The 21,679-nt window shown below is 42.2% G+C and overlaps 1 long non-coding RNA gene across 10 annotated transcripts in view; it reads left to right on the top strand.

Annotated features, from left to right (window-relative positions):
- Nucleotides 1–1,722: 1,722 nt before the first annotated feature.
- Nucleotides 1,723–21,679, top strand: part of LOC110287272 — a 52,390-nt gene continuing 32,433 nt past the window's right edge. For 5 of the 10 annotated variants that reach the window (XR_003835679.1, XR_003835676.1, XR_003835681.1 and 2 more), the window contains exons 1-9: nucleotides 1,723–1,893; nucleotides 9,448–9,532; nucleotides 11,368–11,540; nucleotides 15,042–15,193; nucleotides 16,607–16,865; nucleotides 17,372–17,475; nucleotides 17,943–18,077; nucleotides 18,767–18,928; nucleotides 21,161–21,208. This is a non-coding gene — a long non-coding RNA (uncharacterized LOC110287272). Of the gene's footprint in view, nucleotides 1,894–9,447; nucleotides 9,533–11,367; nucleotides 11,541–15,041; nucleotides 15,194–16,606; nucleotides 16,866–17,371; nucleotides 17,476–17,942; nucleotides 18,078–18,766; nucleotides 18,929–21,160; nucleotides 21,209–21,384; nucleotides 21,394–21,679 lie in introns of all 10 variants that reach the window. The other 5 variants (XR_003835684.1, XR_003835682.1, XR_003835685.1 and 2 more) reach the window with 4 other exon arrangements.

Below are 21,679 nucleotides of genomic sequence, written 5' to 3'. Positions count from 1 at the left end.
GTTTCTCTGTGTAGCCCTGGCTGTCCTGGCACTCACTTTGTAGACCAGGCTGGCCTCGAACTCAGAAATCCGCCTGCCTCTGCCTCCCGAGTGCTGGGACTAAAGGCGTGCGCCACCACGCCCGGCTAGAGATGATTTCTAACATATCTATTTATGTTTACAGTTTGTCAGATGTACAAATATGTTGTTTCCCCTGGTGGCAATCAAGAAAAACTCTCTTACATGGAATCTTCAGATGGAACTAAGCTAGTTTTACAAGAAAAATTTAGTTTGAACTTTGTTTTGTTTTTTGTTTTTAAAGATCTATTTACTTTTACTTATATAAGTACACTGAACTGTCTTCAGACACACCAGAAGAGGGCATCAGATCCCATTACAGATGGTTGTGAGCCACCATGTAGTTGCTGGGAATTGAACTCAGGACCTCTGGAAGAGCAGTCAGTGCTCTTAACCACTGAGCCATCTCTCCAGCCCCAGTTTGGAGCTTGTAAGTACAGCCTGTTAATTCTGCATGAGTACAACTTTGTTCTGAGATGCGAGCTAACACTTTTGTAGTGAACTCCGGGTAAACTTAATTTAAAGGCTTCTTCCATTGCTCAAATTGGACTGAAAAGAGCTTTACCATCACACTCCCTTCCCCCTCAAAGAAAAAGCTCTTTCAGAAAAATTGTCAAAGTGGGGATGTCTTACTAAAGCTGAAACATCAGAGGGTTTTTTTTATGTACGTTACCTATATGTCCAGTAGGTGTCGCAATATATCCAATGGCCCTGCCTTCTACTTCTATTCTGATCATGATATTTGTTTCAGATGCAGGCATGGGACTGCTTTTCCTTTCCTCCTCCTCCTCCTTCCCTTCTTCCTCCTCCTCTTTTTTCTTCTTTGTCTTCCTCCTCCCCTCCCCCACTGTTTTTTACTTGTATGCTTCTGGTGCTTTGGTGCTCTACATGAAAATTCACATTTCAATGTAATGATAGATAGACTGGCAGGAGCCAGTCGGATGATCTTTCAAGATCCAGGGATGAATAAGAAGGGGGAGTGGATCTTAAGGAGACCCTTAAAACTCAAGATTCCCCACAGGAAACAACATGCTGAGAGTGAAAATAGCCTGCCCCAAGAGTTCTGGTTCCAGGTATTAGAAAAAGACTTATTCCTCAGTCTCTGTAACTTGGGCCCACAATTAAATCTACATACATATATTTCAATTCCCCCAACCCCCGGCTCGGTGGAGGCTGGTTTTTTTTTTTTTCTTCATAATCTTTTGTGGCCCAAGCTGACCTAGAATTTGTCATGGAGGTGAGGTTGTCTATAAATCGCTGGAATTACAGGCACTTATCACCATGCCAGTGGTTGGTTGGTTGGTTTGTTAGTTTTCGAAACACTTGGAATATTAGGTACATCAGGAAATATGAGGGAGCCTAGCAGAGCTCCAGAGAAGCAGAGAAGGTCAAGAATTGTAGGGTGGGCCAGAAAGGGAATAATAACAGTAGTGAGATGTGATGGTAAATTTAAAAGGATGGGGACGTATTGACTACAAAAGGGGCTGAGGAAAGGATGGGTGGTGGACGCCGGTGTGAGCAGAGGTAGGAAAAGAAGTGTGGATTAGGGACCTGAGTGCTGGACTCAGTGGGCTGCTGTAAGTTGTAGAGGGGCGCTCTGAGGAGAGGGAGGAGCGCGGCGCATGCGTTGCAGCACAGCGCAGCGCTCCTGGAGAGGCTGTGGGTTCGTGGCATCCGCGCCGCGGCCGCAAGTATAGCAGGTTCGTACCTGGTGTTCATCGCCGTTAAGTCATCGCTGCTGCCACCCAGGCACGGCTCTCTATGACGCCGCTCCCTCCACCCTCTAGGCACTGCCAGCCGTAAGAATTTTAACTGCGACACTCGCTTCATCAGGAGGTAAAGGAACGACGAAGGACGAAAATGTAACATGGAGGGCGGAGGAGGGAACTTGGGTCAGGGAGATCCTTAATTTGTGCATTCTCCTTTGAGGGGAGGGAGAACTGGAGGCCAGTACGAATCCCCAGCCCTCCAAAAGGATGTTGCGCATTACTTAATATTATGAAAGATTTTTAGACTCTCTAAGCAGGTTTAAGGCACCTGAGCATCACTGTTTTGTTTGACATCTATTTAAAACAAAACAAAACAAAAAAAAACTTTCGAGTTCTTCATTTGCTACGGGTGAATCAAAAGGATGAGTCTTTAGGATTAGGCTTCATCCGCTTTTTGTTTTCCTTGGGGGTGAGTGAATGTAGTTTGAGACTGACAGCAGCAGGCCTCGAACTCGCGGCCGTTCTCCTGCTTAAACTGGGATTACTGGCGTAAATCACCACGCCGGGCTCTGATTCAGTGGTTTTAGGTTGGAGGGGTTTTAACTGTATTAAGGAATCCGTCTACCAAGTAGCCTCTCCCTTAGGCTGCTGAGGGATTCCATCTGGATTTGGGATATGCTTTATCGCCTACGACGTTTTTTTAATTCCATGTGTAACTTAGTTTGTCACAGTTAATCCTGTTAAGGAATGTTGTTAATGATATGGTTTAGACACTGGGGCATAACTTTGGCGAGAAACACGTGCAGATGCACCCGGCATGAATATATATATATACATATATATGCGCATATATGTATATATATATTCCTCACAGTTATCTCACCAGAGTAGCAGAACGCAGTGGCCACAGAGATTATATATATTATATATATAATATATATACATGTACGTATATATATTATATATATAATCATACACGAGAAGGGAGAATAGTAAAGATAGGCGCTCTTTGCGTGGATGCCAAAAGAGGAACCATATCACCAGGTGGTGGCGCTCAAGTACTCTTGAGAAAGCGTGACGTGAGGGGTAGGGCTCTGCTGGCACGGGAGATCGTGGCCCCTTAGGCGAGGGTGGGGCAGAGAGGAGAGAAGGTGAAATCACGCATGCTCACTGCAAGCAGAAGGCCTCTGCGCGGGAATGAAAGTGCGCATGCGTAAGAGGGAGCATGTTGCTCGGTTAACACTAGGGATCGAGAACTGCGCGTGCGTGTTGCCAGTGGCTAGGCTGGAAGGGAGGGAGGCGCGGAACGTTCTGGTAATTATGATTGCGAAATAGCGAGGGGTTCGGTAAGTTGTCCTTCGCTCAAATCGCCATTTTAGGCTGGGAGTGCCCGTAGAGATGCAGTTCTCCCATTCTAGTTGTTGAAGAGATTAGTCTGAGTGGAGGATGTGACCAAACCCACTGGAAAAGAAAAAAATCACTCCAGAATCTTAGTCTCTCCCTGGTCAGTCTGATAATGGGATTTTAAAATGCAGAGGCAATAGTGAGGCTGCGAAAGGTTGCTTCCGCAGCATGTTGCGTTTCTAGTCCAACCACATTCAGACAAAGCCTATGCGAAAGATCCTGGCCGAGCTTGGCTCTCCGCAGACTCATATCACCAGAGTAGCAGAACGTTGTGACCACAGCGAAGTGCGTTAAAAACCCTTGGGTTTTTCTCCCCTACAGAACATAGGGGAGAGGATTTCGCTGTGTTTCTAAGTGCTTACTACATTGGTTGAAACCTAAGATCTGAGCAAACTACCTCCTGAAACTCTGATATGCAGAGTCATGTCATTGTCATTACCCTGAAAAGTAAAGGCAGTGGTGATATGAAAGTGTCCCGGGGCTTACGTTTTCCCCTCCACCCCCAAACACACACACACACCTTTCTCTTCTGTGGAACTTTCTGCATCATTTGGTCTGACGTAAAAGTGGGAGATTGGAGGTTGGTTGTTTAGTTTTGTTTGGCTGCAGGACTGTTGTGCCTTTGAGGATGGCTAGTGAAAATCTATAATAGTTAATTGCTTAAAACTAGTAATTTAGTATTTAGATATAGGAAAGGGTACAGAAGTTTAAAATGTCTTTTCTATTAATTCTGCCAATCTTTTGCTGTTACAGTTTCATTCTCTGGGCCCGTTTATCAACTAATTAATATACAGGTCACATTAACTTATTTCGTAGCCCCCACAATCCTATGGAATAGATAAACTATTACTCATTTTATTAAAAATAAGAACTTTGAGGAACACAGATTAATTTTTCTAAGGTTTTATAGCCCATTAAATGGCCAAGGCTGGGTATTTCTCCAGGTTTTATTGCTGCTTAATTCTGTGTTCTTAGACATGCCTTATCCCTTATATTGAAGGGACACAGTTAAGAGAGTTCTTTCAGTTTTTGTCGGAAAACCATAAACCTTAAGGAAAGCATTAAGAAAGGAGACAGTTGTCTGTTTTTACCACAGTGCATAGTATTTGGTTACCCAAATGGAAGAGAAGTGCATTGTTGCTGTGGAACCCATGGGGGTGGCTTTCTTTAATGTTCAGTTGTCTTCTGTATTTTTTGTTCTGCAGAGGGTATAAAATGGCCGACTGCAAGATGCTGGACACACTCTTGTATTTGCTTGATTAGTAGGTCCAAGGCAATCACACTTGCTGCAGACAGATTCGTTTTGGAAAACCTTTTATTGATAACGTCTTATGTTAACTCATAAAGATTGGCTTTTGTTGGTAATATAAGAAAAATATTAGTTAAAATTATTTAGTTAGATTCATTTACATGGAATTGTTATATCAACTGGTATGAATATTTTATCACTTGATCAAATAATTGCCAAATTCTTCCCCAAAAGATTGTACCAGTGTTTACTCAGAAGGTCTGCCTGATGGCTTTAGATAAATTGTGTAAAAAAGAAACAGCACGTTTTTTCCTTTTGGGGGTGGTGAGGCAGGGTTTCTCTGTATAGCCCTGGTTGTCCTGGAACTCACTCTGTTGACCAGGCTGGCCTTGAACTCATAAATTTGCCTGCCTCTGCCTCCCAAGTGCTGGGATTAAAGGTGTGCGCCGCCACTGCCCAGCTTTTCCTTGTTTTTAATTGGTGAAATTAAAATTTTTCTTTGTATGTTTTTCAGTTTTATTTTTATTCATGTAATATTTCATATCTTAATATCTGTTGAAATGTTAACTTTTACTGTTTATTGCCCCTTAGTATTCTACTGCGCAGATTTCTATAACATGGATAAATAACTATATGTTATTATTATTTGATATCCCGTCTTTTTAAATCTTGGGGAAATATAGATTTGATACCATGTGGTCAGATTTTTTTTTCTTCCATTCTTCACATTTGAATAGGTCTCCAAACAGACTAAATACTCACTGTGGCTTTGTCTGTGGATAACCATTCAGAGGAAAAAGCTAATATCACCCAGAGACAGTGTTAACTAGATTGTTCACTAGTTTTCTCTCTTTTTGTGTTCTTCTGTATAGTTGATATAGTTCACATTATATTTTCTGTTTAACATTATGTGTCTATTTCCACATTTGTCATTCCATGGTTTCATATGTGTTAAATATTTTATGCAGTTTTTTAGTAAATTATTTAATCAAAATCTTTGTTTTTATTCTTTTGTTTCTGTTTCTTTTTTTTAAAAAAAAAAAAACCTTATTATTATTCCAGGGATGGGGCATATGTGCCATGTTGTGTGGAGGTCAGATGTCAACTTTGAGGTTGGTGTCTTACGTCATTATGTGGGTTTCAGGAACTGAACTCAGGTTGGTCACTAGGCATGTGTGGCAGGCTCCTTGGCCTACTGTTTGCCCTGGTTTTTGTTGTTGTTGTTGTTGTTGTCGTTTTTCTCTTTCTTCATCAAGGTCCAGAATTAGAACTACTCATTAAAGATTGCAATAAATATTGGTCGTAATTGCTTTCCAGAAAATTATGTCATACTTTGCACCTAGTCATTTAAGGACTTAATTTTTTCACCATTTTTTCTCACTTAATATGCAAAAGAATGATATGCAAAAATTATTTTGAAAAACAATGTATGTATTTTGTTTGGAGACCGGCTGGCATCAGGATGATATAAACTGCTGATCTCCACGCCTTCCTCCTTCATTACAAATGTATACCACTAGTTCCAGTTCTTGTTTTAAAATGAAATAATGAACTCATAGGTGAAGTAGGTCCCCAAACCCGGGTCTCAGTGTATATACTGCCAGTAATATATTATTGTCGTTTGTTAGAACCAGCCTAGAGCTTTCAGCTCAGTAGCTAAAGCCTGACCACTTGAGTTCAAACCCAGATCCACAGGGTTGGATGAGAGCCAACTCCTGAAATTCTCATCTCCATGTGCACCTGCCTACATGCACACAAATAAATGCAACAATGATAATAAAAACCCTAGGCCGCCTTACTTCAAATGTGATGTGAACGGTGGGAAGACAGCTAGCTCAATTGGTAGAGCACTTTCTTGCCTAATCTGAACAAAGCTATGGGTTCGATCCCCAGCACAGCATAAAATCAGCTATGGTACCCATGTTTGTAATCCCATCACTCGGGAAGAAAACATAAGGACCGTGCCTAGCTACCTAATTCATTTAAGTCTAACCTGACGTGCATGAACCCCTTCCTTAAAAGAAAAAGTGTTAAAACCAAGCTTGGTGGCGCATGCCTATATAATCCTAGCGCTCTCTAGAGAACGAGGCCAGAGGATTGCTGGGAGTTGTCTCATAAAAACAACCAAAAACACCCCCCCTTCAAAAAAAAAAAAAACCCTCTATGGAACAACCATAGAACTTTTTTTTGTTTGTTTGTTTCTGAATAACAAATTTACTCCAAAAGATTTGCTGTTTCAGGCAAGTTGTCCGGAATCATTACCAGAGTTTTGGTTTTGAAGGGAGGAGTCCACACTTGACAGTAAGGGCTGTGGTGTTTAATGTGCCAGTTTGAGTTCAGTCACACCTGCTTATCTCTTCAATATTCACTACTTAGAGCTGCCTAGAGAGAATATTGTAAAGAACTGGTGAAATGCTTTTAAGACATACAACTAGAGCACCGGAAAGTGAAGAAAGGAGGTCAATTAAGAAGTACCTCCCCACTCAAAACAACAAAAATCCCAAAGCGGAAAAACCCATCTTTCCTGAGAACTGCCTTTATTGACAATGTTTTACCATTAAACCACGATAGGGAAAGTTAGTAAAAATCAATAAAAGCAGAGAGCCATTGCTTTAAAAGTCGTGCAAAAGTCTAGATGATACATCTTTTACTGCTGGATGATCTGGGTTAGGAGCATTTTTTTAAAAAGCCGTGCAGAACTATGGGTGTGCAATACTAGGCACTGCTGATCTTTCAAAATGCTTAAACATTATCCTCAACTTGTCTACATTAAAATATACAAATTTAGTCAGGAAATACATGTCAGATGCTGCCACTAGTTATTCTGGATCGTTTCAAGTTTAAAGACCCTTCCCGGAAGATGGAATTCGGAGGGTCAGTACTGACCACGTGAAAGTAACGCTTTGTTCTCTGGCATCCCTCCCCCGCCCCCCCCCGCCCCCGCGGGCTCCTTTTGAGGTTCTGGGGGTGGGGCTGCTGAAGTCTCTAGGACTGACTTCCATCTTCCTGTGCACGCAAGGACAAAGCTTGATCTTAAAGGTCTTCACATCATAAATGCTGTGCTCATCTGATTCTGGTTTAAAGCCGGAAATTTGCTCTGCTAGCAAACTGTGGCCCTAAAGATCCCTGGTGGGGTGCTCAACCATTTTGTTGGTTCCAGCCCGCTCGCCTCACACGCGCGTGTAAGGGCTAGGATCCATTTCCGGGTGACATCGCATCTACGGCCTCTCGGGAAATGTAGTGTCAGGTAGTACGCCGGCTGAGCCAGCACGTCGCCCGCCCGTCCCCGTTCCCCCCCCCCGCAGCCGCCGCCTGGAGGAAGCTTTTTCCCGCGCCTCGCGCGCGCTAGCGCGGGTGGCAGAGAAGGAAGTGACGCACCGCGGTAAGGTCGGGACTTGGAGGGGGGGGGTTGGGGGGGGCCTCCCGGAGCTGGGGTGCTCCTTGCAGCACATGCTGCTGAAGCTGTGCCAGATGTTGGGACTCACAAATAAATTTTTATAGTGGTAATCTCTCCTTAAAGAGACTATTACTGTTGCCCAGTTTTGAAGCGGGAGTGAAAATGCTTAAAATACAAACTAATCAGATGTTCTCAGAATTTGTGGGAAGGGTGGCCAGTATTCTTTAATTACTGAAACTAGTTGGTCCTGATCCATATACGCTTTGTTTAGTTAGGCTTACTAGATACAGTGGTCTAGCTTATTTTTATTCCATATGTTGTATGTTTCATCTATTGCATTTCTTAGTCTTTCTCCCTGTGCGTGCGCATTACGTCTGTCCGTCCCTGTGTGTGTCTTTATTTTAGCATGACCATTGAATGTCTGGTCCTACTTTATGTCCGTCCGTCCGTGTGTGTGTGTGTGTGTGTGTGTGTGTGTGTGTGTGTGTGTATGTTATATACGTGTTATCTTACGTATTTTAGCTTGACCATTGAATGTCTGGTTGTCTGGTCCTACTGCTTCCACTTCTCCGGTGCTGGTGGCATTGCTACGTTTGTTTTTGTTTTTATTTTTACATATTTCTGAAACAGTCTCACTTAGCGTGGCTCAGGCTGGTCTGATGCTCCCTATTTAATGCTGGCTTGCTGCCAGTTGTAGGGATCGTTCTGCCTCAGAGTCCCACGTACTAGGATTATAGACCTAGCAAGTGAAACTTTTTAAAAATCAGAGTAGGCTGTAGATCTGGGGGTATAAAGGTGCCGAGTGAGTTTAACTGCTTTCAACTACATCGTTACGGTGACTTTAACCTAGTTGGTTGCAACCTCTTATTTTCCAGTATTTTTCTAGCTGTAGATAGTATTAAATTAGGCTTGTATGTAGTGGGTTGGATATACTGAGAAGTTAGGGTGGGGTCATGCTTTACAGAAAGTTGATGGAAAACATTCTTTTTGGAGCTCTGTGCTGGTCTGAAGCATTCTACCCCATGCCAGCAGCTGCTTCTTCAATATAACTAGGATCCAAAATTAAGGGAAATTTGGAATAGTTTGAAATGCCTCCTCCTCCATTAAAGCATTTAACCCTTTATATCCCTCCCCCACCCCCTTCTCCAGTTGTTACAGCCCGGGAAGAAATTTTACATCAGCCAGTTTAATACAACCTGTATTTAGTCAGACTGTATGCTGTCAGGGTACATAGCCGCTTTGCTATAAGGGTAGGGGAAGTTTACTTTTCAAAGCTCATTCTGGCATATTAGTAGGCCTCTGTAAATCTTTATTGGATTAGTAATAATTAGTCCATCAGCAAGCATCTGTGTGCCTGGTAAAGTCACCTCTACAGGTTCTTTTTCTGTTTTGTTTTGTTTTGGTTGGTTGGTTTTGGTTTTTGGTTTTTTTCGCCTCTACAGGAGGTTCTTGACCATGTTATTGAAAATGGTCAGACACTTTCTATTTCTTTCTAATTAATTATTTTCTCGGGGATTTTTCAAGAGACAGTTCTGGTTTTGTGTCTGCATCTCTGGCCTTGGTATTTGCACATTTCCATTGTTGGAACGGCTGACATTTACTTTCTTTCTTTTTTTAAACTCTTTTCACAGATTTTATTGGCTGCAGACACACCCAGCATCTTCTTGCGCTCCTCCTTGAGGTGGATGGACAGCTAGCTGCAGATGGCACAGAATGGTGAGCATCTTTTTGCACGCCGCATTGCCCGCTGGCTCCAAGATCTCGGCTGCCAGGTACACGGGCGCCCCCGTGCCCTTGCGCTCTTCGTAGCTGCCCATGCACATCAATCTGTGAACGCAGTCAATAGGGAAACTTCCTTCTTGGGGAGGAACTGCAGGCCCGTGCGTGCACCACGAGCGCAACTAGGCCTTGGCGTGCACCTGCCACCCTGCTTGCCTCGCCCGGACATGCTCCACCCCACGCCTGAAGCTCCCACGGGATCGTGCCGCACGCCAGACATTTATTTTCATGATGGAGCCTGGATGCTAGATTTCAACTCAGCCTCACGGCCCAGTGTTTGCCAAATGGCTCTTTTTCCTTGTTTTCATTTCTCATTCAACCTATGCCACCGCCACTGTTACTGGAGACACCCTTTAAATATATAAAGCCATGCAGCCCCGGGGACCCCTATTTTTGTTACTATTTTTGTGTCATACTCATTCCTTAACATTTTTGGCTCCGACTGCTTTGGCAAAGCTTTTGCATTTACCCACTTCGTTCACCAGGGGTCCTTTTACCATTTAGAAACTCATTAAGCAGCAGGTGGTAATCACAGCACAGGAAAGTTGAGGCTGGAGGATCAGCATGGGTTTGAAGCTAGCCTGGGATACAGGAGTAAACCCTCCATCCACACCTCCCACCCCCCATCCAAAAGGAAAAAGAAAGAAACTCCTTATTACTTTTTTTTTTTTTTTTTTTTTTTTGGTTTTTCGAGACAGGGTTTCTCTGTGTAGCCCTGGCTGTCCTGGCACTCACTTTGTAGACCAGGCTGGCCTCGAACTCAGAAATCCGCCTGCCTCTGCCTCCCGAGTGCTGGGATTAAAGGCGTGCGCCACCACGCCCGGCTATTCCTTATTACTTTTGCAAGGGTTTTGTTTGTATGTTTGTTTTTTGTTATTGCTGTTGTTGATTTTTTTTTTTTTTCAGACAGGGTTTCTCTGTGTAGCCTTGGCTGTTCTGGAACTCTCTCTTCAGATCAGACCTTCAGGCTACTGATGTAATCTAGTACTTTCTGAACGTTAACTGAACAGTTTACCAACTCCTCTGCTATCGTTCCCCGCTCCCTTTTAAAAAAAAAGAATTTCCACTTCTGAGCTAGTGTCTGAGGTAGGCCAGTCTGCCTTTGACCAAACTCCCGATCCTCCTGTCTCAGCCTTCAGAGTGCTGGGATTGCAGGCATGGGCACTGTACCTGGCAATTAATTACTACTAATTTTGTTTTTAACCTTTATTTTTATGTGTATTGGTGTTTTGCCTATAGGGGTGTGTGTACCATGTTCGTGAGGAGCCCGATGACACTAAGAAATGTACTGGAATCCCCTGGACCTGGAATTGCTAGCAAGAGCAGCCACTGCTCCTAACTACCAAAGCCATCTCTCCAGCTCCTAACTTTGATTTTTTTTAACTTGGTTATGTTTTGTGATAAAGTTTCTCAGTGTAGTTAGGGCTGTTCTGGAACTTGCTCTGTAGACCAGGCTGGTCCCACTGCCCACCCGCCCCTAACTTTTTTTAATGCGCTCATTTCGTTTTAAATCAAGTCAACACGTATTAGCAGTTGCATGTTTTAGAAATGGTTGTGGAGAATGGGGTCAGGGTTGTAATGAAAACAAAAAACAAAACAAAACAAAAAAACCAGAACCTAGTTGTTTTGGGTGTTTTTGTTTTCTTTTCTTTTCTTTTTTTTTTTTTTTTTTTTGAGACTGGCTGTCCTGGAACTCACTCTGTAGACCAGGCTAGCCTCAAACTTTTGTTTTTCTATTATCTGTAACAGAATAATGTTTCTGTTCCCTTCAGATGCAGCAACAAAGCTTCTTTGTACAGACAACCCTGGACACACTTCTAGCAGCAATTCTTCTTGCAGGAACTGGTGCAAGAACAGGATTTATCCGTGGCACAGGAGCAGTTGGTGTCCACTGGGAGTGGAGGCAGAAGAGAGACCAGAGCGGGTATGTTAGGAGAGAAAGCAGGTGTGTGAAGTTACTCACTCAGATTTATTCTGCTAGCCAGCTGGAATAGTACTGAGTTTAGAGCAAAAGCACTGTTTTGGTAGTCAGCCTAAGAGTTTGTTGTGATCCCAGCACTTGGGAGGCAGAGGCAGGCGGATTTCTGAGTTCGAGGCCAGCCTGGTCTACAGAGTGAGTTCCAGGACAGCCAGAACTACACAGAGAAACCTGTCTCGAAAAAAACAAACACAAACAAACAAAAAAGACCAGAATTACTCTAATGCTGAAAGCAGCTAAGATCACAACAAAATGAACTGAAGCAGCAGTGGCCCTTATTGCTCAAGTCTGACAACCTCAATTCAGTCCTCAGATCCCTGGAAGGAGAGACCTGACTCCTCAAAGTTAGCCTCTGACCTCTACATGCATATTCCCTCCCTCCCTCCCTCTCTTCCTCCCTCCCTCTCTCCCTCCCTCCCTCCCTCCCTCCTGTCTGTCTGCCTGCCTGCCTGCCTCTCTCTCTCTCTCATACCCTGTCTTGAAAAACCAAAACACCCCCCACCCCAAAAAAAGAGTTTGTTGTGATTCATTTTGCTACACTGAAAAGTAAAACGAAAGAAACTGAAATGAAATAAAACCAACTCTGCCTCAGGGTACAGAACAAGGCCCGTTCTCACCAAAGCAAGCATTAAAAACAGCAAAACCCCACCCTAATGGGGCTTAGAGCGAAGATCTGGGCCAGGGTTATAAAGGCTTGCTCAGTCTCGTTCCCTGAACCGAAAGAAACCCAAAATGGAGGTTACTTCTGTGATGAGCTCTTTCTGGAGGTGAAAAGGTGGGACGGACCTTACAGATTTATTTTTCAAACTATTTTCAAGTACCCATGTAGAATTCCTCATACCTAGATTTGTTGGGGACATTTTACTGTATTTGCTTTATCTTATTCATTCCTGATGGGCTTTAAAAAAAAAGTTCATTTTCATTTCATTTGTATCTGATTTATCAGGGTGCAAAAAAACAGCTTCTTTTTAATTTTTTTCTCATATATTTTCCATGCTGAGATGAATATTAATTAGCACAGCCTACCTAAATACAACCATTTAGCTTTTGAAAGCATGGCTTCTGCTCATTGTTTGCTGAAAATCATAAGAGGAAGGGAAGCTGTAAAGCCAGGCCTAGTACTCTAGGCAGGCCCCATCCTACTCTGCCTCAAATACTTTGTGCTGGCTAAGTGTCTACAACAAAAGGAAAAGTTGAAATACCAATGAAGGTAGAATTAGCATTAGCATAACTTTGAATTCCAGTGATCAGGACTTTACATTCACAATGCTTGTAGTTTTCCTTTAGTCAATTGGATAAATTAGAAAAGAGGACAAAAATCCCACTGTGGGGTCTTTACTCCCATGTAGGGAATCGCTGTGGGGTGTAAGCAGAACGGCTTGGGGCTACATAGAGAAGCCCAGGTTGAAAAACAACAAACAAACAGCCAGGCAATCCTAGCACTTGGGAGGCAGAGGCAGGCGGATTTCTGAGTTCAAGGCCAGCCTGGTTTACAGAGTGAGTTCCAGGACAGCCAGGGCTACACAGAAGCTGTCTCGGGAGAAAAAAAAGAAAAGAAAAATAACAAATAAACAAAGCCCAAGCAAGATGGCTGTTTATTTTTATCTTGAACTCTGGTTACCTCTGTGTTTGTTATATTAATTTAAGTGGAAGGGCAGAATCCACATCATAGTCCCCTTTTTAAATTTCCCTTGGAAATAAAGATTTATATTCATTGCAGGGTATATATGCCGAAGTATGTATTTAGGGATATATAAAAAGTTTTAAGGATGGGCATGTTCACAGATTTGATAGCCGTAAGTAATGGGAAATATCTGTTCACGCGTAGGAAGTTATTAAATAAAACTTGATGTATTCATGTACAATGACAAAGCCGCTGAAAATAAAAATATTCTCAACACTCAGGAGGCAGAGGCAGGTAGATCTGTAGAAGTTCAAGACCAGTGTGGTCTATGTAGCAAGATCCAGACTAGCCAAAGACTACATTATTGAGATCCTGTCTCAAAAAGTAAATGAATGGATAAATGAATGAATGTAGAAGAAACTCTAAAAGTAATAAAGTTAATGTTATAAGGAATTTGCTGTTAGATTTGCTTAGGAGACATCTAATCACAAAAAGTAGAATTAGCGAATGGAGGTCCGCTTTTAAAGCTCCACAAAGATCCGAAGTTAGATGGCCTTTAGGATGCTAGGATGTAAATGATTGTTTATCCACCAGGATTGACCCCCTTTAGGCACATTCACATAACCAAAGGAGACAATTGGGGCTTAAAACCAGCCATTAAGCCCATTCCCAGGGAATTCCTCTAGCAACTCCAAGGGGGCAGTACAGGATCGCAACCAAAGTTAAGTTCTGGCTTGCTAGAAAGTTCTTGGGTTTTCTTTTTGTGGGAGCAGGAGCATAATTATGCCAGATGGAAAGATCACCCTGGGTAACAACTATTTGAAAAGAACAATATTGCTGTGCTTAAATAATTCTGGCTAGCCTGGTTGTGGTGGTGCACACCTTTAGTACCAGCACTGAGGAGGCAAAGGCAGGCAGACCTTTTTAGTTTGAAGCCAGCCTGAACAAAACCAAAAGAAGGAAAACAAACAAACAAACAAAACCCAGAAATAATTCTGGCATTATCATTGCTTTATAAATCTCCCATTTCAGTGGCCAGACTAAATCTCCAGGCTTTGGTTATTGTTAAAAGTAATGTGGGCTCTGGGACATAAGAAAGGTTTAAGGCGGATATACCTTTTTCTTTTCAAGGCCTCTCTTCTTTGAGCAAGTGGTATTAAAGAGCTTTTCCTTTATTAATCTCAAAGTATCTGAAGTGATCTCTTACTGAGTGAGAAAAGGGTGTTATTTCTATAACAAAATCAATTCAAAGGGCAATCAAAGCATGGTGGTCCGTGCCTGTCATCCTAGCACCTGGGAAGGGGATGGCAGCATAATCTGGAGTGGAGTCATCTTCGCTCCATAGAGTTTAAGGCTAATCTGGGTTACGGAAGACCATCTCAAAACAAAGAAAATGTCTCAGATGAATATTAACTTCGACTACATTATAGTAATTTAAGGAAATGACTACAGAATAATAAATAGTTGATGTAATTTTTATAGAATCAGAGCTCCTATTTGTACCTATACATGAAAGTAGTTAGGAAAAATAGACTCTATGTCGTGGACCTTTTGGATGGCTTTGGATTTGCCCATTAGTTATAGACTTGTGATCTATTTTGTCTTATTTTACAAGGGGTTGAGCAAGGCCTTACACATTCAGCATGGTACTCTGACCCAGATCCTCAGATAGTACTCCCACTGTGTTGAGGTCTTATTATGATTTGGTGGTATGGTACTAGGTATCTTATCAACTCAGGGCCCTGCACTCTGGGGGACTCAAGTATACATATTTGTAGGGTGATGCAGTATTTAAGACTTTAGCATCCTTGCATCTGACTTAAGGCTCTTTCTCTTCAATGCAGTGACTTCAACAGAAGTGGAGTAAATAAAGATGATTGCAGAACTTGGAAGCTGACGAAATTAATTTTGGAAAAGAGCTGGCTTGGAGCATGACAGAAGAATGCGTTGGAAAGAAGTTCGTGGCTTTCAGAGAAAGGCACTGCCCAGTGGGCAAGTATGGGCATTTTACAGCCTACAGTTTATACTTAACATTCATTGCCCTATTAGGTCATGTCAACATTCTTTCTCTCACCCTTGGCTCTCCAGATTAAACATGGTATTATCAGGAGTGGCAGCAGCTGCTTGTGGCTACATAGATCTTGCTCTTGTGTTTTCGGGGTTTTTTTTTTAATTTTTTAAAATTTTTTGGTTTTTCAAGACAGGGTTTTTCTCTGTGTAGCCCTGGCTGTCCTGGAACTCATTCTGTAGACCAGACTAGCCTCGAACTCAGAGATCCACCTGCCTCTGCCTCCCAAGTGCTGGGATTATAGGCGTGCGCCACCACGCCTGGCAAGATTACTATATAGGAGTACACTTTTGCTGTCTCGACACATCAGAAGAGGGCATTGTATCCCATTACAGATGGTTGTGAGCCACCATGTGGTTTCTGGGAATTGAACTCAGGATCTCTGGAAGAGCAGACAGTGCTCTTAACCTCTCAGCCATCTCTCTTGCTCTTGTCCAATATACATATATGATATATATATATCAGCTTTAGTTTCCTATCGCTGAGGCTGCAGACTTTCTCCACCTATGGTGAGAGAGCTTTGACTTGAGGTTCCGTGCCCACTAGTAGATTAGAGAGCAGGTAGTGCGTGGTGTGAATAGTGGGTGGTGAATGGCAGTAGGCAAGTTAAGCCCTGGGAATCTGCTTCTTGTCCTTTGTGAGGTTTAAGCTGAGAAGAGCTTTCCTCAAGAAAAAACAGAAAACTGAGCAGTTTTGGCTGGTGCTACCAATAGCTATAACAGGTTTGGGTCACTGTTGAATTGCTGGATTTGAGGGTTACTTCTTACGTTAAGCAGCTGAAATGCTGTAAACATGCCATACGATGCCTTCTTAGAACCATGGGTACGATTGGGGTTCTTTCTCCTTTGACATCTCACCTTCCAGTTATTCAATCAACTCAGCGTCTTGGAGGTAGGATACTAGCCATTGCTGATAACAGCAGCTGCTGTTTTTCACTTACTATAAACTGCCAAGGTGATGGAATTGTAAATGGTAGTGCTTGGTCCAGAGCCCAGTTTTGTGAATCATATACTGTCTAATGATAACTAGTTGAAGATTTGGGACTCTCTTTTTGTTCCTGAGATAGGGTTGCTTTGGCTGGCCTTCGGACTTTCAGTCCTTTTGCCTTAGCCTTCTATGCAATTAAAAGTTTATATGTACCATTATGTGTTCTGTTGTGCTGTTTTTGTCACGAATATGGATTTATAGAACGCTCACCAAGGAGTCATATTTGTCTCCAGTTCAAAGATAGGGCTACTGAAGCCTCAGAGGAAAGATTATAGAGCTCATAGACATTTGACAGTTTGGTGTAGTTACTATGTACTTCTCTACCCAGATTAATTTCTTCTTATCTTTTTATAGTGCTGGGAGCCCAACTCAAGACTGATGTGTGCTTGGCAGGCAGTCTACCCCCGATCTCAGTCCTCAGCCTTTCGGCCTTTTTTCTTTCCTTTTTGGAGACAGAATTGCATCATATGGCATCCTACACAGTCCTGCCTCAGTCTCTGGAGTGCTGGGATTGTAGGCCTATGCCACCTAGCCTTTCTACAATACAAACAAATATGAAAAGAAGAGGGGCTTCTTTGGAAAGGAGTACAGGGACTATGGAAGAGATGAAAAGGTAATTGGGGAATGTGATCAAAATTACTCTACACATGCATGAAAATATGAAAAGATACAATTTTTAATGCAAAAGTTTGGATGGTGAGAGTAAAAATATAGGCCTGGAGGGGTGGCTCAGTGGTTAAGAGCACTGACTGCTCTTTCAGAGGTCCTGAGTTCAAATCCCATCAACCACATGGTGGTGGCTCAACCATCTGTAATGGGATCTGATGCCGTCTTCTGGTGTGTCTGAAGACACTGACAGTGTACTCATGCATAAATAAATAATTCTTTTTAAAAAATGTACTGCTTTTAGTTATAAATATTAGATTTATGTATGTATTTCCTTGTGCCAGGGAATAAGTCAAGGTTTCAGACTACCCTTGAGACAGGGGAAGGAGGGAGGAAAAGTGGGGAATCTGTGATAGATTTAGATGTCTAGAAGCCAAAGGAGGAAAATAAAACTAACATTGGGTTTCAACCTTGACTATTCATTGTCGATTTGTTTCTTTTCCCTATCTCCAGATAATATTGTCAGAAATTATGCCGCTTTTGAAGAGATAAACTGAACTCTTTTGATTCTGTGAGGTTATTAAAGAATATAATTTTCAAATCACGATAAAATCTTGGTAAGTGACTCAGTGACTCTACTTGGCTTGCTCAGTTAATGAGAGCAGACCAGAAATGAGGTCTTCACTAAGCATCAAACAATTACTCCCCAGTTACCCATTGTCTGGAAGCACATTGAAATAGCTTACCCTCCCTTTCCTCGTGTGAGACATTTATACATGGAGAAATTGGAAATTGTCTAGTAGAAGATAGATTTGATTCAATCTAGAAATGGTATATTCTCTGCTAAAAGATTTTTATTAAAGATTGTGTGTGTCTGTGTCTGTATTAGGATCTCAATATGTAGTGCAGGCTGGTCTAAGACGTAGCAGTCCTTCTGCCTCAGTCTCCCTATCCCTGGTAAAAGCCTGAGCTTACTCTTGGAGTATAACAGATTCCAAGATCATACTTTTTCTGATGATGGTACTTTATATAAAATATTATTTGTTACATAACAAATCATCTGGGATGGTTGTTCCACATACAGATTGCTGGGAAGTTGGAATTTTGTCATTTGTCGAATCTGTCCCTTACTTATACTGAAGTTTTCTGCTCAGATTCTACAACACATGAGGATAATCATTGTTTCCATGGAAACCTTGGGAGACAGTTGAAAGTCTGGGTAAGATGTCAATACTTTTGGGTGAGGTTTCTCATTTTGAAACAAAAGGAAAGTGGTTCCATGTGGCATTTCCATCCTTCTTCAATAGATAGTATGTGGTTACCTGAGATTATTTTAGGTGTTATCAAAGCCCTGCCCATGGGGCTGGAGAGATGGCTCAGTGGTTAAGACCACTGGCTGTTCTTCCAGAAGTCCTCAGTTCAATTCCCAGCAACCTCATAGTAGCTCACAACCATCTGTAAGGGATCTGATGTTATCTTCTGGCACACAAGTATACGTGCAGACAGAGTACTCATATACATTAAATAAATAAATAAGTCTTTTTAAAAAAAGAAAGAAAAAGAAAGCCGTGCCCTTATGGGACTTTCCTTTTTGTGGGTTAAAAAAGAGAGAGAGAGATATACTATATGTATAATAGAGCATATATATTAAATTGGATTTTTCCCTTTATGATTTGAAAAATTACATTGAATAAAGTTAGCCAAGCATAGTGGCTCCTGCCTGTAATCCCAGCAGGACTGAAGTAGGAAGGTTACCAGTTTGAGGCTCTCATAGTCTACATAGCAATCTTCCTGTCTCAAAACAACAGCAGCAGGTGCCTGAGTTAATAACGGAGGGAGTGTCTTCTGGTTTCCTCGCTTCCTTCTTTCTACTGTTTTTTTTTTCTGTTTATTTTTTAAACTTGACAGTCCCTGTTGCCTGGAGTATTAACACAATGTGGCTGCAAAGTTAGTCTTTTCCTGCTACCATCTCCTGAATACTGGGAGTAACTACACGTATGCACGAACCTGCCCATCTTTGCCTCTGTTAACAGCTGCCACTGTCTCTTCACGACATGATGGCTGACCTAGGTGAGTGGAAAAATCACAGGTGGTGTAGGGCATCTTTTCGATGCCCCTCTTTTGGCTAGACTACAAACAGCTTTTTTTTTCTTGGGTGCTACACGGGGTTTTGACACTAGTAAACAATTCCTCTACCAATGAACTGTATCTCTGGCTCTAGGGAAGCTATTTTTGAAAAAGGGTTTAGCATTTGCCAGATCCTATGCGTGAGTGACCTCAAAAGAAAAGAGGAGGGTACTTCTCAATGACGAAGCAGTAAGTAGGGAAATACAGGCCTCACTTTTTGTCCTCACTTTTTGTTTTAGAAGTGCCGTTTCTAAGCACAAGTCAGTTGACACTACAGATATCCTCAGATGGTTTGGGTAGATCATGTGCTTCTCAACCTGATCACCAAGCTGAGGGCCAGAAGAGCTAAAATGGCTCCTAAGGAACGGAAGCTGGGCACCAGAAGCTCCTGATCTGCTTTGCTTTGCTTTGGTTCTGTGTTGAGGATGTACCTAGTGCTCATCTTGGTGCTCTGCCACCGAGTTATAACCACCAGCTCCCAAGCTCCTGCTTGATATAGAAGGTTTTATTGAAACATAGCCATTTTCATTTATTACTGTCTGTGGTCTTTTGTGCTAATGCCTAGCTGAGTGATTGTACCAGCTATGTGGCCTGTAGAGCCTGAAGTATTACCATTTGGCCTTTTGAGGAAGTTTGGCCATTGCCAGTGTAAGTTAACTCCTCTCCCCATTTTATTTCTATGGTACTTGCCTTTACAACGGATCCTACAAATTGAAATCAGTTTCTTCCTGCATTGCTTCCCAGGAAAATTAAGATCAAGAATGTACATTGGAGAGCCGGGCAGTGGTGGCACATGCCTTTAATCCCAGCACTTGGGAGGCTGAGGCAGGCAGATTTCTGAGTTCGAGGCCAGCCTGGTTCTGTTCCCACCAACCACATGGTGACTAATAACATCTAGAAGGAGATCTGGTGTCCTTTTCTGGCATGCAGACATACATGATTTCACAACACTGTATACAAAATAAAATAAGGAAATCATTTTTAAAAAGGGGGGGAGGGGAGTGTATATCGACAGTGCGGGCTATGGTTGTGCCCTCCTGTGATCTCAGCTTTTGGGGACTGACTTCCCGAAGAGTAGGAGAACAAGGCCAGGCTCAGTAACATGAGACCCATCTGAAAAAATACGAAAGCATTTTCAGACTGGATGTGAATACAGAAAGAGCTCTTTTATATGCCTCATGGAGCCAACTAATTTATTCTCTATGGCTCTCCCCTTTCTCTTTTCCCCTTTCTTTGCATGGATGCCTTTTAAAATGAAGTTTTTGTTTGTTTGCTTTTGGTTTTGAGACAGTGTTATACTACATAGCCTTAGCTGGCTGGAACTTGCTCTGTAAACTGCCTCCTGAATGCCCGGATTAAGAAATTACTATAACATGCGTTCATGCACGTGTCATGTGGTAGATGAGCTTTTTATTACTTGATGCCATTTATTGAGCATCTGGTATGAAACTTAGACATATTCTCTTGTGAAATTTTGTCCCAAAACCTAGAAGAGTTGCCATTTCCATCTCCAAAAAAGATATATATGTTTTTCAAACATATATACCTTGACCCTGAAGCACTGCTCTAAGGTTTGGATTTTCTTTTTCCTTTTCTTTTTGTCACTTGTTTTTTAATCCTCCAATGGTATTGTGCTGTGTTGCCCAGACTAGTCTTAAATTCCTGAGTTCAAGTTACTGTGGATTTACTCATAGTAGGACTACATACAGTGAACGCACAACACTGGAATAATAGGATTGGAATTGTTAGTGTTGTTTTGTTTCTTTTGAGAGAGGGTTTCTTTCTAGTCCTGCCTATCTCAGACCTCACTCTGTAGAACAGGCTGGCATTGGATTCATAGAGCTCTGCCTATCTATGCCTCTTGAAGCCTAGAATTAAAGGGGTGGCCCACCATACCCAAGTTAGGATTGGATTTTTAAGTGTCTTTTGAAGGTTCATTTGTTTGAAGCTTTGTTTCCTGCTTTGACATGGGGATTCTTTGGAGATGGCTCTCTCTCTCTCTCTCTCTCTCTCTCTCTCTCTCTCTCTCTTTCTCTCTCCCTCTTCTTTTTTTTTAGGATGCTGAGGATGGAGCCTTGAGGGGGCACTGTGGCTGTGACCCCCTTCCCCCTGTTTTCTTCATGAGCAGCACTCTACCTTGTTCTCTCTGCCATGCTGATTTCTTTTTTGCCGTAGGTTGGAAGGAACAGAGCCAGTTGGCCATGGACTGAAACTTTTGGAACTGTGAGTCAAAAGAAACTTTCCCTTCTTTTAAGCTGTTTGTCGCTGGTATTTTGTCATAGAGACAGTAGTTACTCGCCATAGTCTGGTTTCTAATTAGGGGTAGAATTAGATGTTAAAAGCATCATGAAAATTGACATTTTCTTTCTTCTCTTCACTCCCATGCTGATTTAACACAGGGCTTCTTGGTAAGCAGCTTGCTCTTATCACTAATCTGTATATCCACGGCCGATCTAGCCCTTGCAGTTCTAGAACTTGAACCTAGAGTGCCTCACACATGCTAGGCAAACAGTCTGTCACTGAACTTAGTTCGAAGCCTACTCTATCACCCCAGAATGGTCAGATGTATGTCCATGTGCATGCTTTACCAGTGAGCTATACCCACAGCCCTCTCATTGTCTTTATTTTTTTTTGAAAGATTTATTTTATTTATTATATGTAAGTACACTGTAGCTGTCTTCAGACACTCCAGAA

Source organism: Mus caroli, chromosome X, assembly GCF_900094665.2.
Source record: "Mus caroli chromosome X, CAROLI_EIJ_v1.1, whole genome shotgun sequence".
In the NCBI taxonomy this organism is placed as follows: Eukaryota; Metazoa; Chordata; class Mammalia; order Rodentia; family Muridae; genus Mus; species Mus caroli.
This window is presented reverse-complemented; position numbering and strand designations above follow the sequence as displayed.